The sequence below is a fragment of the Cupressus sempervirens genome, chromosome 1, assembly GCF_028749045.1.
Source record: "Cupressus sempervirens isolate cs-2001-9-10 chromosome 1, ASM2874904v1, whole genome shotgun sequence".
Classification (NCBI taxonomy): Eukaryota; Viridiplantae; Streptophyta; class Pinopsida; order Cupressales; family Cupressaceae; genus Cupressus; species Cupressus sempervirens.
This window is the reverse complement of record NC_143118.1, coordinates 611,803,231-611,816,298: the sequence shown is the minus strand read 5'-3', so window position 1 is coordinate 611,816,298 and position 13,068 is coordinate 611,803,231.

Genomic DNA, 13,068 nt, shown 5'->3' with positions numbered 1-13,068 from the left:
CTACACCACAACTATGTTGGAGGGAAACCACTCGCAACACAGCCCCAAGGCTACACCTCGGATCATGTCCCGGACAAGATCCTACACCACAACCATGTCTGCCCAGCACACGACATAGTCCCATTTACACCTCGGCTAGACCCACGTCTGCCTACACCACACCTGTGTGCACCCAGCTTTGCACCACAGGCCCATCCGGCCTCAAGGTCTCATATCGCGAATCACCAGCCCCTTACATAAGCTATTAGTGCGAGGCTCGCTCTGCATTAGAAATTAGCGAACACACCGACATCCGCCTTAAAAATCCAAATCCTTTAAAATTCTTACCAAACAGCCATTCACGACCCAATTTTTTATGGGGTCGGCAGAGGAGCAAAAGATTGTCATTGGTTAGGAGATGTGAGTTCATGGAGCCGAGGGACTGAAATGGTCATCGAGCTCATCCGATCAACTGGATGAATTTCACCTTGAAGGGGCCCCCAATCCAAAAGTTCCGGAGGTCATCTCCTGGAACTCTCGACAACAAGGCCCATCTTACATGCAAACTCTGCTACTGCGCAAACATAGGTTGCAATTAAAGAGAAATTGCGAGGCCGTCACAATGGCCCGAGGCCAATGGCTCCGACTAAAGTCAATTTTCTCTTGCAATCACCATGCCGCCGTTCACAGAGAGATCTCCCCATTCACTTGTGACGCGACGCACAATCCAAGGTCTAGACGCGAGCTCGCCCTTGAAAGAAAGACCACTTTCCAAGACATCCCCCGATGACACATTGGAACGTAAACCGCTGTCGAACCATTCCCAATGTTGTGCCGATCGAGTTGGCACAGAGGCGACCTTAGGGAGCTCCCGCGTAGCAATCGGGATGTGCTTTCGTGCCCATCTCTCACAAAAACCAATGTCAGCTGTGGACAAATTTGGAATCCAAGGGCTCGCATCCATCGATATCGTCGGCACTGGGTCTATATATTCAAAGGCCACGGAGAGGTTCCGATAAAAGAAGCTCCCCTGCTCGCTCGCACAAACATCCCAAATTCTAGACACAAGCTCCCGCCCTTAGCATCGCTCTCCAGATCACCGCAATGACACATTGGAACGACAACCGCTGTCGAACAACTCCCGAAATTGTGGCAATGGAGTGAGAAAGAAGAGCAACTTTGGGGAGCCGCGCATAGCAAACGGGCTGTGCTGCTGCTTCATTCCGCTCTTATATAGGATCCGAAATCGTTGATTTCGTTTGGAATCCGAGGCTGCATTCATCCTTGCTCAAACAAGCAATGGCTCTTCTAATCGAATGGCCACGGGGAGCTTCCGATAACAAAGGCTCCCTTGTCACTCGTGATGCGCAGGCCAACTGCTAGACGACGGGTCGCCCTTCAGATCGCTGCCCAGGAAACCACCACAACGGCACCATTGGAACGACAACCGCTGCCGAACCATTCTGAAAATTTTGTGCCAAAGAAGTTGTTGCGTAGAGAACGACTCTGGGGGGCGAGCCCTCGCATAGCAAAATCGGGATGGCTTCACGGCCCTCCCAATAGAAACGATGCTGGTGCCAATATTCCAAAAATCCGAATAACGTGTCTTTCGCGAACACCAGCACTGATTTCTATTGGGGAGGGTCGACGAGAACTTTTGGTACCAAAGCTCCCATTGTAGCCGCGATAGGCACACAAAAAATTGCTAGAGCCCCAAGCACCCACCTCATGGCTAGACAAGGGCTCGCCATTAGTAGATCAACTTCGAAATCGCTGAACAGACGCGCTGTGGAATGGCAACCGCTGCCAAGCCTCTTCCGTAATTGCGTCGGTCGAGTGATCGAAGAAGGTGACCTAAGAGAGAGTCCAAGGCTAGGGATTCGTTGGGGGTTTCGCGTCGATAGCAAAAAATTATGCAATACCCGAGCAACACCGGACGGAGGTGCTAGACGAGGGCTCCCGTTTTAGATCGAGTTTTAAAATCACCAAGTAGACGCGGTGAGGGCTGGCAACCGCTGCCAAACCTTTTTCCGAAATTGCGCCAACTGAGTGACAAGAAAACATGATCTAAAGGAGAGTCCAGGAATAGCACCCTCGAGGGTGGGCTTCATGCCCCTCTAATTGATTCAACGTCGCCGTCCACCGTTTCAAAATCCGACATATCCATCCGCCCTGACAGCGGCGTTGAATCAATGAGGGGGGCACGGGAGAGGCTCGCGGCAACCACCTCTCCCGTTGTAGCCGCGATAGGCACGCAAAAAATTTTGCTAGAGCGCCAAGCACCCACCTCATGGCTAGAGACAAGGGCTCGCCATTAGATCAACTTCGAAATCGCTGAACAGACGCGCTGTAGAATGGCAACCGCTGCCAAGTCTCTTCCGTAGTTGCGTCGGTCGAGTGATCGAAGAAGGTGATCTAATAGAGGGTCCAAGCGTAGGCATTCGTTGGGGGATTCGCGCCGATGGCATAAATTTATGCAATACCCGAGCAACACCGGACGGAGGTGCTAGACGAGGGCTCCCGTTTTAGATCGAGTTTTAAAATCACCGAGTAGACGCGGTGAGGGCTGGCAACCGCTGCCAAACCTTTTTCCGAAATTGCGCCAGCTGAGTGACAAGAAAACATGATCTAAAGGAGAGTCCAAGAATAGCACCCTCGAGGGTGGGCTTCATGCCCCTCTAATTGATTCAACGTCGCCGTCCACCGTTTCAAAATCCGACATATCCATCTGCCCTCACAGCGGCGTTGAATCAATGAGGGGGGCACGGGAGAGGCTCGCGGAAACCACCTCTCCCCTTGTAGCCGCGATAGGCACGCAAAAAAATTTTGCTAGAGCACCAAGCACCCACCTCATGCCTAGAGACAAGGGCTCGCCATTAGATCAACTTCGAAATCGCTGAACAGACGCGCTGTAGAATGGCAACCGCTGCCAAGTCTCTTCCGTAGTTGCGTCGGTCGAGTGATCGAAGAAGGTGATCTAAGAGAGGGTCCACGCGTAGGCATTCGTTGGGGGATTCGCGCCGATGGCATAAATTTATGCATTACCCGAGCAACACCGGACGGAGGTGCTAGACGAGGGCTCCCGTTTTAGATCGAGTTTTAAAATCACCAAGTAGAAGCGGTGAGGGCTGGCAACCGCTGCCAAACCTTTTTCCGAAATTGCGCCAGCTGAGTGACAAGAAAACATGATCTAAAGGAGAGCCCAGGAATAGCACCCTCGAGGGTGGGCTTCATGCCCCTCTAATTGATTCAACGTCGGCGTCCACCGTTTCAAAATCCGACATATCCATCCGCCCTGACAGTTGCGTTGAATCAATGAGGGGGGCACGGAAGAGGCTCGCGGCAACCACCTCTCCCGTTGTAGCCGCGATAGGCACGCAAAAATGGCTCGCCCAGATCGGCTCGGCCAGATCGGCTCGGCCAGCATGGTGACTTGCTGACTTGGTGAGAGTACTTCGAACTGTCAAGAACAAAGGCCAATCTAACGTGCAAACTCTGCTACTGCGCAAACATAGGTTGCAATTATAGAGAAATTGCAAGGCCGTCACAATGGCCCGAGGCCAATGCTCCGACTACTAAGTCAATTTTCTCTTGCAATCGCACATGCCGCCGTTCACAGAGAGATCTCCCCAATCACTTGTGACGACGCACAATCCAAGTGCTAGACGCGAGCTCGCCCTTGAAAGGCCGCGTTCCAAGACATCCCGATGACACATTGGAATGACAACCGCTGTCGAACCATTCCCAATGTTGTGCCGATCGAGTTGGCACAGAGGCGACCAAACAGCCATCCACGACACCGTTTTTGGAGATCGGCCAGATCGGCTCGGCCAGAACGGCTCGGCCAGAACGGCTCGCCCAGATCGGCTCGGCCAGCAAGGCTCGGCCAGAACGGCTCGCCCAGATCGGCTCGGCCAGAACGGCTCGCCCAGATCGGCTCGGCCAGCAAGGCTCGGCCAGAACGGCTCGCCCAGATCGGCTCGCCCAGATCGGCTCGGCCAGCATGGCTCGGCCGGAACGGCTCGGCCAGCATGGCTCGGCCAGAACGGGTCGCCCAGATCGGCTTGCCCAGAACGGGTCGCCCAGATCGGCTCGGCCAGATCGGGTCGGCCAGAATGGCTCGCCCAGATCGGCTCGCCCATATCGGCTCAGCCAGCATGGCTCGGCCAGAACGGCTCGGCCAGATCGGGACGGTGACTTGATGAACGGACTTAGAGATTCGACTTCGTGGGCCGACCTGGCGGGGAGACTTGATGAACGCACTTGAAGGGTCGACTTGGTGGGGTGACTCTATGAACGGACCTAAAGAGTTGACTTGGTGAGATTACTTGGCGGGGTGACTCGATGAAAGGACTTAAAGAGTCGACTTGGTGAGAGTACTTGGTGGGGCGACTTGATGAACGCACTTGAAGAATCGACTTGGTTAGAGTACTTGGTGGGGCGACTTGATGAACGAACTCAAAGAGTCGACTTGGTGAGAGTACCTGCTGGCTCGACTTGATGAGCAGACTTAAAGAGTCAACTTGGTGAGAGTACTTGGTGGGCTGAACTGATGAACGAACATAAAGATTCGGCTTGGTGGGAGTACTTGGTGGGCCGACCTGGTGGGGTGACTTTATGGACGGACTTAAAGAGTCGACTTGGTTAGATTACTTGTTCTGGTGACTTGATGAACGGACTTGAAGAGTCGACTTGGTGGGGTGACTTGATGAAAGGACTTAAAGGGTCGACTTGGTGAGAGTACTTGGCGGAGCGACTTGATGGACGGACTTAAAGGGTCGACTTGGCGGGGTGACTCGATGAACGGACCTAAAGAGTTGACTTGGTGAGAGTACTTGGCGGGGTGAACTGATGAACGGACTTAAAGAGTCGACTTGGTGGGAGTACTTGGTGGGCCGACTTGATGAACGGACTTATAGAGTCGACTTGGTGAGAGTAGTTGTTCTGGCGACTTGATGAACGGACTTAAAGAGTCGGCTTGGCGGGGTGACTTGATGAAAGGACTTAAACAGTCGACTTGGTCGGGTGACTCGATGAACAAACTTAGAGGGTCGACTTTGCGGGGTGACTTGATGAACGGACCTAAAGAGTTGACTTGGTGAGAGTACTCGGTGGGGTGACCTGATGAACAGACTTGGTGAGTCGACTTGGTGAGAGTCCTTGGTGGGCCGACCTGGTTGGGTGACTTCGTGAACTGACTTAAAGAGTCGACTTGGTGGGAGTACTTGGTGGGGTGACTTCATGAACGGACTTCAAGGGTCGACTTGGCGAGGTGACTTGATGAACGGTCCTAAAGAGTTGACTTGGTGAGAGTACTCGGTGTGGTGACTTGATGAAAAGACTTAAAGAGTCGAATTGGTGAGAGTACTTGGTGGGGTGACTTGATGAACGCACTTGAAGGGTCGACTTGGTGGGGTGACTTTATGAACGGACCTAAAGAGTTGACGTGGTGAGAGTGCTTGGTGGGGTGACTTGATGAACATAGTTAAAGAGTCGACTTGGTGAGAGTAGTTGGTCGGGTGACTTGATGAACGCACTCGAAGAATCGACTTGGTTAGAGTACTTGGTGGGGTGACTTGATGAACGGACTTAAAGATTCGACTTGCTGGGCCGACCTGGCGGGGTGACTTGATGAACGGACTTAGAGAGTCGACTTGGTGAGAGTACTTGGTGACTTGGTGGGCCGACCTGGCCGGGTGACTTGATGAACAAACTTAAAGAGTCGACTTGGCGAGAGTACTCGGTGGGCTGACCTGGTCACGTGACTTGATGAACGGACTTAAAGAGTCGACTTGGTGGACCGACTTGGCTGGGTGACTTGATGAACGAACTTAAAGAGTCGACTTGGTGGGTCGAACTAGCGAGGTGACTTGGTGAGAGTACTTGGTGGGCTGACCTGGCAGGGTGACTTGATGAACGAACTTAGAGAGTCGACTTTGTGAGAGTACTTGGTGGGTCGAACTGGCGGGGTGACTTGATGAACGAACTTAAAGAGTCGACCTGGTGAGAGAACTTGGTGGGCCGAGCTGGCGGGGTGAATTGATGAACGAACCTAAAGAGTCGACTTTGTGAGAGTACTTGGTGGGCCGACCTGGCGGGGTGAGTTGATGACCTAACTTAAAGGGTCGACTTGGTGAGAGTAGTTGGTGGGCCGACCTGGCAGGGCGACTTGATGAACGAACTTAAAGAGTCGACTTGGTGAGAGTACTCGGTGGGGTGACCTGATAAACAAACCTAAAGAGTCGACCTGGTGAGAGTACTTGGTGGGCCGACCTGGCGGGGTGACTTGGTGAGCAAACTTAAAGAGTCGACTTGGTGAGAGTAGTTGGTGGGCTGACCTGGCGGGGTGACTTGATGAACGAACTTAAAGAGTCGACCTGGTGGGCCGACTTGGCAGAGTGACTTCATGAACGAACTTAAAGAGTCCACTTGGTGGGCCGACCTGGCGGGGTGACTTGATGAACGAACTTAAAGAGTCGACTTGGTGAGAGTAATTTGTGGGCTGACCTGGCGGGGTGGCTTGATGAGTGAACTTAAAGAGTCGACTTGGTGGGGTGACTTGATGAACGCACTTGAAGGGTCGACTTGGTGGGGTGACTCTACGAACGGACCTAAAGAGTTGACTTGGTGAGAGTACTTGGTGGGGTGACTCGATGAAAGGACTTAAAGAGTCGACTTGGTGAGAGTACTTGGTGGCTCGACTTTATGAGCAGACTTAAAGAGTCCACTTGGTGAGAGTGGGCCTAACAGGGCGATGTGGCGAGTGGGCCTAACGGGGCGAGTTGGTGGGGCGACTTGGCGAGTGGTATTAGAGAGCCGACGTGGTGAGGCGACTCGGCGAGTTGGTTCGTTGAGATGACATGGTGAGCTGACTTGGCGAGTCGACCTGGCGAGCGAACTTAAAGAGTCGACTTGGCAACGTACTCGAGTCGACTTGGTGAGGCGACCTGGCGAGCGGGCTCAAAGAGTCAACATGGTGAGGCGACTCACGGTGAGGAGCTATCCTTGAGGCGACTTGGTGGGCCTACTTGATTAGTCGACTTGGTGAGCCGACCTGACGAGCTGACACGGTGAGCGGGCTTAAAGAGGCGACGGCTTGGTGGGGTAACTCGGCAAGCCAACTTATCGAGGCGAGATGGTGAGTCGACTTGGTGAGCGCACTTAAAGAGTCAACTTCGCGAGGTGACTCGGCGAGTTAGCCCGCTGATGCGACTTGGGCGGGCCGACCTGGCGAACGAACTTAAAGAGGCGACTTGGGCGGGCTGACCTGGTGAGCGAACTTAAAGAGTTGACTTGGCAACGTACTTGAACAAAAGACTTGGTGAGCTGACATGGTGAGTGGGCTTAGAGAAGCAACTCGGCGGGGCGACTTGATGAACGGACTTAAAGGGTCGACTTGGCGGGGTGACTCGATGAACGGACCTAAAGAGTTTACTTGGTGAGAGTACTTGGCGGGGTGAACTGATGAACGGACTTAAAGAGTCGACTTGGTGGGAGTACTTGGTGGGCCGACTTGATGAACGGACTTATAGAGTCGACTTGGTGAGAGTAGTTGTTCTGGCGACTTGATGAACGGACTTAAAGAGTCGGCTTGGCGGGGTGACTTGATGAAAGGACTTAAACAGTCGACTTGGTCGGGTGACTCGATGAACGAACTTAGAGGGTCGACTTTGCGGGGTGACTTGATGAACGGACCTAAAGAGTTGACTTGGTGAGAGTACTCGGTGGGGTGACCTGATGAACAGACTTAGAGAGTCGACTTGGTGAGAGTACTTGGTGGGCCGATCTGGCCGGGTGACTTGATGAACAAACTTAAAGAGTCGACTTGGTGAGAGTACTCGGTGGGCTGACCTGGTCACGTGACTTGATGAACGGACTTAAAGAGTCGACTTGGTGGGCCGACTTGGCCGGGTGACTTGATGAACGAACTTAAAGAGTCGACTTGGTGGGTCGAACTAGCGGGGTGACTTGGTGAGAGTACTTGGTGGGCTGACCTGGCAGGGTGACTTGATGAACGCACTTAGAGAGTCGACTTTGTGAGAGTACTTGGTGGGTCGAACTGGCAGGGTGACTTGATGAACGAACTTAAAGAGTCGACCTGGCGAGAGAACTTGGTGGGCTGAGCTGGCAGGGTGAATTGATGAACGAACCTAAAGAGTCGACTTTGTGAGAGTACTTGGTGGGCTGACCTGGCGGGGTGAGTTGATGACCGAACTTAAAGGGTCGACTTGGTGAGAGTAGTTGGTGGGCCGACCTGGCGGGGCGACTTGATTAACGAACCTAAAGAGTCGACTTGGTGAGAGTACTCGGTGGGGTGACCTGATGAACAAACCTAAAGAGTCGACCTGGTGAGAGTACTTGGTGGGCCGACCTGGCGGGGTGACTTGGTGAGCAAACTTAAAGAGTCGACTTGGTGAGAGTAGTTGGTGGGCTGACCTGGCGGGGTGACTTGATGAACGAACTTAAAGAGTCGACCTGGTGGGCCGACTTGGCAGAGTGACTTCATGAACGAACTTAAAGAGTCCACTTGGTGGGCCGACCTGGCGGGGTGACTTGATGAACGAACTTAAAGAGTCGACTTGGTGAGAGTAATTTGTGGGCTGACCTGGCGGGGTGGCTTGATGAGTGAACTTAAAGAGTCGACTTGGTGGGGTGACTTGATGAACGCACTTGAAGGGTCGACTTGGTGGGGTGACTCTACGAACGGACCTAAAGAGTTGACTTGGCGAGAGTACTTGGTGGGGTGACTCGATGAAAGGACTTAAAGAGTCGACTTGGTGAGAGTACTTGGTGGCTCGACTTTATGAGCAGACTTAAAGAGTCCACTTGGTGAGAGTGGGCCTAACAGGGCGATGTGGCGAGTGGGCCTAACGGGGCGAGTTGGTGGGGCGACTTGGCGAGTGGTATTAGAGAGCCGACGTGGTGAGGCGACTCGGCGAGTTGGTTCGTTGAGATGACATGGTGAGCTGACTTGGCGAGTCGACCTGGCGAGCGAACTTAAAGAGTCGACTTGGCAACGTACTCGAGTCGACTTGGTGAGGCGACCTGGCGAGCGGGCTCAAAGAGTCAACATGGTGAGGCGACTGATTGAGTCAACATGGTGAGGCGACTCACGGTGAGGAGCTATCCTTGAGGCGACTTGGTGGGCCTACTTGATTAGTCGACTTGGTGAGCCGACCTGACGAGCTGACACGGTGAGCGGGCTTAAAGAGGCGACGGCTTGGTGGGGTAACTCGGCAAGCCAACTTATCGAGGCGAGATGGTGAGTCGACTTGGTGAGCGCACTTAAAGAGTCAACTTCGCGAGGTGACTCGGCGAGTTAGCCCGCTGATGCGACTTGGGCGGGCCGACCTGGCGAACGAACTTAAAGAGGCGACTTGGGCGGGCTGACCTGGTGAGCGAACTTAAAGAGTTGACTTGGCAACGTACTTGAACAACCGACTTGGTGAGCTGACATGGTGAGTGGGCTTAGAGAAGCAACTCGGCGGGGCGACTTGATGAACGGACTTAAAGGGTCGACTTGGCGGGGTGACTCGATGAACGGACCTAAAGAGTTTACTTGGTGAGAGTACTTGGCGGGGTGAACTGATGAACGGACTTAAAGAGTCGACTTGGTGGGAGTACTTGGTGGGCCGACTTGATGAACGGACTTATAGAGTCGACTTGGTGAGAGTAGTTGTTCTGGCGACTTGATGAACGGACTTAAAGAGTCGGCTTGGCGGGGTGACTTGATGAAAGGACTTAAACAGTCGACTTGGTCGGGTGACTCGATGAACGAACTTAGAGGGTCGACTTTGCGGGGTGACTTGATGAACGGACCTAAAGAGTTGACTTGGTGAGAGTACTCGGTGGGGTGACCTGATGAACAGACTTAGAGAGTCGACTTGGTGAGAGTACTTGGTGGGCCGATCTGGCCGGGTGACTTGATGAACAAACTTAAAGAGTCGACTTGGTGAGAGTACTCGGTGGGCTGACCTGGTCACGTGACTTGATGAACGGACTTAAAGAGTCGACTTGGTGGGCCGACTTGGCCGGGTGACTTGATGAACGAACTTAAAGAGTCGACTTGGTGGGTCGAACTAGCGGGGTGACTTGGTGAGAGTACTTGGTGGGCTGACCTGGCAGGGTGACTTGATGAACGAACTTAGAGAGTCGACTTTGTGAGAGTACTTGGTGGGTCGAACTGGCAGGGTGACTTGATGAACGAACTTAAAGAGTCGACCTGGCGAGAGAACTTGGTGGGCCGAGCTGGCAGGGTGAATTGATGAACGAACCTAAAGAGTCGACTTTGTGAGAGTACTTGGTGGGCCGACCTGGCGGGGTGAGTTGATGACCGAACTTAAAGGGTCGACTTGGTGAGAGTAGTTGGTGGGCTGACCTGGCGGGGCGACTTGATTAACGAACCTAAAGAGTCGACTTGGTGAGAGTACTCGGTGGGGTGACCTGATGAACAAACCTAAAGAGTCGACCTGGTGAGAGTACTTGGTGGGCCGACCTGGCGGGGTGACTTGGTGAGCAAACTTAAAGAGTCGACTTGGTGAGAGTAGTTGGTGGGCTGACCTGGCGGGGTGACTTGATGAACGAACTTAAAGAGTCGACCTGGTGGGCCGACTTGGCAGAGTGACTTCATGAACGAACTTAAAGAGTCCACTTGGTGGGCCGACCTGGCGGGGTGACTTGATGAACGAACTTAAAGAGTCGACTTGGTGAGAGTAATTTGTGGGCTGACCTGGCGGGGTGGCTTGATGAGTGAACTTAAAGAGTCGACTTGGTGGGGTGACTTGATGAACGCACTTGAAGGGTCGACTTGGTGGGGTGACTCTACGAACGGACCTAAAGAGTTGACTTGGCGAGAGTACTTGGTGGGGTGACTCGATGAAAGGACTTAAAGAGTCGACTTGGTGAGAGTACTTGGTGGCTCGACTTTATGAGCAGACTTAAAGAGTCCACTTGGTGAGAGTGGGCCTAACAGGGCGATGTGGTGAGTGGGCCTAACGGGGCGAGTTGGTGGGGCGACTTGGCGAGTGGTATTAGAGAGCCGACGTGGTGAGGCGACTCGGCGAGTTGGTTCGTTGAGATGACATGGTGAGCTGACTTGGCGAGTCGACCTGGCGAGCGAACTTAAAGAGTCGACTTGGCAACGTACTCGAGTCGACTTGGTGAGGCGACCTGGTGAGCGGGCTCAAAGAGTCAACATGGTGAGGCGACTCATTGAGTCAACATGGTGAGGCGACTCATGGTGAGGAGCTATCCTTGAGGCGACTTGGTGGGCCTACTTGATTAGTCGACTTGGTGAGCCGACCTGACGAGCTGACACGGTGAGCGGGCTTAAAGAGGCGACGACTTGGTGCGGTAACTCGGCAAGCCAACTTATCGAGGCGAGATGGACAGTCGACTTGGTGAGCGCACTTAAAGAGTCAACTTCGCGAGGTGACTCGGCGAGTTAGCCCGCTGATGCGACTTGGGCGGGCCGACCTGGCGAACGAACTTAAAGAGGCGACTTGGGCGGGCTGACCTGGTGAGCGAACTTAAAGAGTTGACTTGGCAACGTACTTGAACAACCGACTTGGTGAGCTGACATGGTGAGTGGGCTTAGAGAAGCAACTCGGCGGGGCAACTTGGCGAGCACACCTGCTGGGGCAAGGTGGTAAAACGACTATGTGATTCGACTTGGTGAGCTGACTTAGGGAGCTGAGTTGGTGAGCGAACTTAAGGGGTCGACTTGGTGAGGCAACCTGAATAGTCGACTCGGTGAGGTGACTTGGGGAGCCGACATGGTGAGCGGTCTTAAAGAAGAGGCGACCTGGTGGGGCAACCTGGTGAGGCGAGACGATAAGTCATCTTGGTGAGCCGGCTTGACGAGCTGTGAGTGGACTTAAAGAGTCAATTCTTGATTTGGCAAAGACCACATGGTTAGATGACTTGGTGAGCCGACCTGGCTAGCAAAATTGGCAAGCAAACTTATAGAATCGACTTGCTGTCCCCAGCCAGGATCGCACGCCTGGGTCGACCCAACTTGGGTCACCCGACTAGGTCAACCCATCTCCGTCGCCCCAGCCTCGGGCGACCCGACTGGGTCGCCAGAGTGGGTCGACGAGGGGAAAAAAAACAAAAAACAAAAAAAATCATGGGAGGCCCTGTACAGCGAAAAGCGCTAAATTTTGGGCATTACAAAAAGAAGAAAAAAAAAAACAAGTTACCCGCTTTTGGATCACGCACAAGTTTCAGTTCACGTATTGCCGAGCCGACTCGAGGCGTTACGCCTAGCTAGCCAGATTCGAGGTAGGCTAGCCGAAACGATCCGATTTGAGAATTTTCTTTATAAAAAGAGATCATGATAGGGCTCGTAAGGCAAAAAAGAATGAAATTTTGGGAGTTCAAAAAAAAACGTTACCCGGTTTTGGATCGCGCATAGGGCTCGGGTCACGTAGCATCGAGGTGCCCTGGGTGACATGATTCGAGCGAAAAGTCGACGGTGGCATGAGTCGTGCAAAAACATTGGAGGCCATTAAGGCTCGAGGCGCTTCGAGTCGAGGTTGCCGAGGCGGGTCGGGTTGAAAACTTTGGGCGTTAACCAAAAAGAAAAAGTTAACCGCTTTTGGATCATGTACACGGCTCGGGGCACTTAGAATCAAGTCGAGCACGGTGACATGAGTCGTGCGAAAAATTTGGAGACGACTCGAGTCGGGGCATCCGACTCTATTCGAGTTCAAAACTTTGGGACTTGACAAAAAAAAGAAAAAAGAAAAAGTTACCCGGTTTTGGATCACGTAAGTGACTCGGGCCACTCAGAATCAAGGCGAGTGCGATTACATGAGTCGAGCGAAAAAAAAAATGGAGGCGGTTAAGGCTCGAGGCAATTCGAGTCGGGGTAGCTGAGTCGATTCGAAAACTTTGGCCGTTAGCCAGAAAAAGAGTTAATCGCTCTTGGATCACGTACATGACTTGGGGCGCATAGAATCAAGTCAAGCACGGTGACATGAGTGGTTCGAAAAAATTGCAAGCGATTAAGGCTCGAGGCGATTTGAGTTGGGGTTGCTGACACGATTCGGGTTGAAATCTTTGGGTGTTAACCAAAGAAGGAAGAAG